Below are 6,861 nucleotides of genomic sequence, written 5' to 3'. Positions count from 1 at the left end.
AGTATGTCAGGAATTCACTTAAGGATGGACACACACATAAAATCATGCTATGCATGCAGGGCCAAAAAGACACCATTATACAACAGATGTATTTTGCTGATAGTGTCAGAAACAGAATTGTGCAGACAGCATGTTTTGTCTGTTCCTTGTCTTTGCAAGTTGTACATTGTGCATTTTGGTTGTGCAGTTATCCAATGCATTGCGGTTGCTTGTCCTGTTGTTTGCATTACAGTTGTGCATTGGGTATTGTGTGCATTGTACAATGGCACCTGGTCATTGACATGTGTTGTGTAAAGAATGTATTAGAGCTTGGATTGTAATTCAAACATCCTTTGGCGCAGGTTACAAATCAATAAAAATTAAATAATGAATATTTGCTGACTGGTAAAGCAAGGGTGAGCAAGGTGTGGCCTAGGCTCTTCCACCTGTGGCCCCCAAGGCTGGTTTTGTAGCCGACAGAGGTCAGAGTTTTCTTTTTGTTCCAATATGTCCCCAATACCCTCTAGGAGATTTGGAAGACATTTTCTCCATGATATGGGACCTGCTGGGCCCCCAGAAGTTAACAAATATTTTTGCTATTTTAAAAAAATTGTTCTAAATATCCCCACTTGCTCTCAAGGTATGTGAGTCATTTCCACCTTGTTTCCCCCTGCCAGGCCATTTTAGGCCTGGGAGAGGCCGTTTTGTGAATCAGGAGGTAAACAGGAAGCAACTTCTGCTCACTTCCTGTCATTAAAAGCATCTCAAAAATATGGCAAAAATGCCACCATTTTACCTAGAAGGCATTTGAGGTCATCTGTGGTAAAAAAAAAAAAAAAGAGGATTTTTGTGTGTGTGGCAATGGTGGAAATGGAGTGTCTGGACCTTCAAGGTGTGCAGGGGGAGCTAATGTGTTCCCCTAGCCTTCAAAAGCGTCTTACTCCTGGGATAAGTTTCCTGACATTACTGAAAGCCCCAAAAGCTGTATAGATAAATTAAGATTTCTGATCATCTTTAGCATAATACTTACAAAATTAATGAGAGTTCATATTTGTGTTAGGGTTGTGCTTTTCTAGAATAGAAAAGAATATAGGAAAAGTTTTATAAAACTGCTTTTGTTTTGAAAACAACAACAAACTGTTTGCTTTTTTGTTTGTTGTTGTGTGCCTTCAAGTCATTTCCAACTAATGGTGAACCTATCATGGGGTTTTCTTGGCAAGATTTGTTCAGAGGAGGTTTGCCATTGCTTTCCCCTGAGTGTGACTTACCCAACATCACCCAGTGGGTTTCACCCTCTTGCTTTGCATTTATCAACTAATCAGTGAATCAATTTATAGTCAGCCTTTTGCTCAAGAGTGGGAATCAACATATTTGTTGTTGTTGTTGTTGTTGTTGTTTGCTTCAAGTCGTTTCTGACTTATGGCAACTTTTAGCAAACTTATCAAAGGGTTTTCTTTGCAATATTTGTTCAGAGGGAGTTTGCTTTTTGCTTTTTACTCTCTGAGGCTGAGAGAGTATGATTTCGCAAAGTCACCCAGTGGGTTTCCATGGCCTAGCAGGGATGCAAACTCCAGAGTCCTTGACCAGTGCTCAAACCACTGCACCATGGGGGCTCTTCAACATATCTATTAGCTATAGTGATTTTTTTTTGCTTCTTTCCAACAAGACCTGTAAAGAAAAGTAGCTTTGCCCCTCCCCACCTTCATTATCTGTCCCAGCATGCACCTTTTGTATAAATTTGTTAACTAGACAATATTTGTTTTGTAAATTAAGATTAAATAAAAACGATTGGAATAAAAAGACATTGGATAGAGTACACAGAAGAATTATGCGAAAGAGATGACAAAATGAAGGACACATGGAACGAAGAGTTATATGAAGATGAACCCCAAATTCTAAAAAGTGAAGTGGAAACTGCAATAAGAGAAATAGTGAAAAACAAATCACCAGGAACAGATGATATTCCAGTTGAACTGCTGCAATATACATTGACAGAGTCAACTCTAATGCTAACCAACATATGTCAACAGATATGGAAAACAAAACGATGGCCAACAGATTGGAAGTGATCAATATAAATCCCAATCCACAAAAAGAGAGACACAAGAGACTGCAGCAACTATAGGACCATAGGACTCATCTCCCATGCATGCAAAATTATGCTCAAAATTCTGCATCATAGACTCCAACCATACATGGAGAAATCCCAGAGGTTCAGGCGGGATTCAGAAAAGGAAGAGGCACTAGGGACCACACTGCAAACATACGATGGTTAATGGAGCACACCAGGGAATTTCAAAAGAAAATCAGCATGTGCTTTATAGACTATAGCAAAGCCTTTGACTGCATAGATCATGAAATGCCCTTAACGACATGGGAGTGCCAACACATCTGATAGTCCTGATGAGGAATCTGTATTCAGGACAAGAAGCTACTGTCGGAACAGAACATGGAGAAACAGAATGGTTCCCAATTGGCAAAGAGGTCAGACAAGACTAGATCCTTTCACCCAGTCTGATCAACTTGTATACAGAACATATAAAAAAAGCAGTCTTGGATACAGAAGAAGGAAGAAAGAAAATAGAAGGAAGGAATATCAACAATCTAAGATATGCAGATGACACCATAGTATTAGCAGAAAACCTCACAGATCTGAAACACCTACAAAGGGATATCAAAGAAGAAAGTGCAAAGGCAGGCTTAATGTTGAACATAAAGAAAACAAAAATAATGATCACCAAGGTCCTTCAAAAGTTCAACCTAGACAATAAAGAAATAGAAATAGTGAAATAATTCCCATACCTGGGATCAAACATTGATAGAAATGGGGACTGCAGTCAGGAATTCAGAAAAAGATTAAGAATGGGGAAGGTGGCTATGAAAGAACTAAGAAAGATTCTAAAATGCAAAGATATACACAAAAGTTAGAATCATACAAGCCATTGTATCCCTATTACTATGTATGGATGTGAGAGCTGGACAGTTAAGAAAGAAGATAGGAAGAAAATCCATTCATTTGAGATGTGGTGCTGGAAAAGAGTGCTGAGGATTCCAAGGACAGCCAGAAGGGCAAACAAATGGGTCCTAGAGCAGATCAAGCCAAAAACTTCCCTTGAAGCCATGGCGGGGTACAGACCACCCAAATAGGATGGCCTCCTGGAGGCTGGTTTTCCGCCAGAGGGAAGCCTCAGCCTCCAAATGGTGAGGCTTCTCGCTGGCAATAAAAGAACCCGCAAAAAGTGGGTTCTTTCTATGCCGCAGTGGCAGCGCAACGAGTGCATCACAGTGCACCACTTGCGCACTCGTTATACAAGTGTTGCGCGGCGCCGTGCGAATACTGCATGGCACTTGCATAACAATGGTGGCACCCGTGCATACAGGCCGTCACCATTTTGACACCCTTATCACGTGCTAGGGTTGCGGGGCATCTGAAAACGGTGCCTCGAGGCAACCTTAGCATGTTATCAGGACGTGCCAAAGGTCCTGTCCGTTCTGGGCCAAGAGTTGTACTTTGTACACATCATGAGAAGGAAGAACTTGAAAAAGACAATAATGCTGGGAAAGGTGGAGAGAAGAAGGAAGAGAGGAAGGCCACATGCTAGATGGATGGACTCTATTAAGGAGGTCACGGTTTTTATGGGGCTGCAGAAATTAAGCAGAGCAGTGGAGGACAGAGGGTCTTGGAAATTTCTCATCCATAAAGTCGCCATGAGTCAAGATTGACTTGAGGGCAGTTAATAACAAAAAGTTAAGATACTTTCAACTGGCAAGTGGAACATGCAAGATTAATTCATCATGTGGTGTCCATGCTGAAGTTTTAACCTGCAGTCATTGCTTTTTTTGGATTATAGTTTCCAGAATTCTCCAACCACCATGGTCACTAGTGCCTGGGAATTCTGAGAGTTGCTATCTCAAAACCAGTATTTCAGAGCTCTGCTATTCTTGCAACAGCATTGCCTTTGTCTCACAAACTTATCTGCAGTACTATCAGAAGGAAGAGGTTCCTGTGAATAATAGACAATCTGTGCTTAATGGTGCCTGCAAGAAGCAGAGAGACATTTTAGAAACTAGATGAATTTACTGTGACTATAATAGACTAGTGTTAGTCAATGGAGCTAAAGTAAAATGCAAACTGTAGTTTTTGAAGGAGTCCTAATCTGCAAATAATAATAGCAAGTGGGTGAATGGGTGGAACAAAATCCATTATTTGCAAACCAAAATCCATGCTGATACAGCTTTGCTACTGGGTAAAATCTCTACAGGTGCTTAAGAAAATGCTTTATTTTGGCTCAATCTAGACAGGATACCTGGGATGGGGATGAGTTTTCTTTCAGTTCCTTTTTTAAAGCAGAACTTACCAAAAAAAAAAAAAAAAAAACAAACTTTTATGACAGATAGAAAGAATTTGAATTCAAATAAATTCCTAATGTACGAAAAGTTGAAACTGACAGATTAATACATCCAGGACCAGAACTTCAAGTGCTTAGGTTTTACAGGTTTAGTTTTGAAGTATCTGATGCTAAATTAGGGATTCCACTTCTCTTTCCAATCCCCATTTTTCCCTTAAAGCTGAGAAGATGAGGCTCTTAAACTTTTAACATTGATTGTCTTATGCAAAGGCACCTTTGAACCTAACTATGGGAATAGTGGCAAAAATCTTTGTAGACTTGGGGGCTCGACAGACTGTCCCAAAAGGGCAGGCTGGAGCCGCCTGTTTTTGCTTCTGAGGGAGTCCGCAGCAACCAAACCCACGCGGGCTCCCTCCACACCAAAAAGAACCTGCTAAAAGCAGGTTCTTCTTAGTGCACGTGGCTGCTACCATGAGTACACACTGGCACACATTGATGCAAGTGTGGTGTTGTGATATGTGGATAATAATAATAATAATAATAATAATAATAATAATAATAAATTTATTTACATACCACCTTTCCAAAAGATCAAGGTGGTTTGCAAAAATGCAAAAACAATTACATAAACAATTATATAACACATAAACAATTAAAAATTCATCCCCATCACCTTAACTAAAATATCAACTTCAAAATATAGTTAAATTAACTGCAGTACAATACATTAAAATATTTCCTCCCCTACCAGCCAAATGCTCCCTTGCTCCCCCCAAAGGGATGACTCTCCTCTGTCGTCGCCCTGGCTGGTGCCTGCCTTTACCCCCTTCCCAAGGGGAGCAGGTGTTCCTGGCTGGGTACCTGGGGCCTGGTTCTGGCAGGAAGCAGTCTGAAGCCAGCAGTTCACCAGGTGAGATGGAGAGTGCAGGTAGCAAGCAGCAAGCCCACACAGCAGCAGGAGGTAGTAGACATCTCTTCGTGGGGTGGTGGGGTGGCCTGTTGTTCTCTCCTCTTCCCCCCCCTGCTGTGCCACACTTGCGTGAACATAGCAGCCCCATGTGGACCGGAGGCTGCTAGGGTTCAGGAGCATGTGGTTGCTCCATTCTCCTGAACCCTAATTTTGGCCCCTGCAAAGCGGCGGTCTGTTCCGGGCCTTGGTCTACATCCTTATGTGCGTTGTAGGTAATTAAGGCATAGTCCTCTGCATGATCAGAACAGGTACCCCTATAGAATATTGGTGAAAACTTCATTTTATTTTGGTTTTAATTAGAATTTAATCAAAATTTGTAAATATCCTCACATTTGGGTGAGGAGGAATGGGAGAGTTTAAAAATTCAAATACTGATGAAAATGATATTGAACATTTCCCCATTCGTATATGATGCTATATGTCACTTGCTGTTCTCTCTGTTTCATTAAAAACTGATAATAACAGGCATGAGGCTGTGAATTTTCCTTGTGACTATAGATTATAGAGAGAGTGCATTCAATCCTTCCTCCTGAACCTGATGGAAATCTTCTTCCCACAGCTGCTATTAGCCCAGGGTGGGATGTAATACTGACTGTTTTACAAAACTGTTTCAACAAAAAGTAGATTACATATAAATGATCAGGCAAGTCAGGAGCTACTTCAAGTTCTGAAGTTTAATTCAATTCTGCATTCAGACATGTGATCATAAATATGTTGTAACCTTCCTTCTTGTCATTCCTGCCCATCTTCAGCTGCCACTTGTGATAGTTTCCCTACTGCATAATAACAGACATGATCAGTTGAACTTTTCTTGAAGTTGACTTCTTAGACACATTCTGAATCATTAGGATCTGTCTTTAGTTCATTGGATCAATTTACAGACCAGTAAGTCTTGGGGAAGCTGGGAATGTTCCCTCCCTCTGTCTCATCTGTAAGATAACACTTCACAGCAGTAGAGAGCAGAAGGCCTGGTGTAGGAGGCACAAGGCAGGCAGTGTGGCACATACAGCTTTCTCTCTCTTCGAACAGAGGAGATAGACCAGAGTGTTTTGGAAACATTGGCCCTCTCCAGACGGGCCTTTTAGCACGTACCAAGTACGTGTTAGGGTTGCCTCGGAGCGTCCTTTACAGACGCTCACTAACCCTAGCATGTATTCCGTATGTCAAAATGGCAGCGCCCTGTACAGATGGGTGCTGCCATTTTGACGTGATGGCTGCGCCACATTCAAACAGCATGGCACAGCCGTGATGTGCTCATGCTGCTTCCGGTGCATAGGGCAGCACCAGAAGGAGCTCCAAAATGGAGCTCCTTCCTGGGGAGCACCTCGTTCCCACAGCCACAAAACGGCTGCGGGAATGAAGCCGGGGGGAAGTGGCATTTTGCCACTTCCCTGAGGCCTGGAAAAGTGGTGGATTGGGGCCACAGGGGCTGCCGCTGTGTCTGCTCAGGCCCCAATCTGGTGGGGAAAGGGGTGGGTGCAGGCCGCCATATTGTGTGTGAGTGTGAGGGGGGGGCTGATAGGCATCGATCTACGAAATGATAAGCATTGATCTACACCTTTT

Source organism: Sceloporus undulatus, unplaced genomic scaffold, assembly GCF_019175285.1.
Source record: "Sceloporus undulatus isolate JIND9_A2432 ecotype Alabama unplaced genomic scaffold, SceUnd_v1.1 scaffold_18, whole genome shotgun sequence".
NCBI lineage: Eukaryota > Metazoa > Chordata > Lepidosauria > Squamata > Phrynosomatidae > Sceloporus > Sceloporus undulatus.
This window is presented reverse-complemented; position numbering follows the sequence as displayed.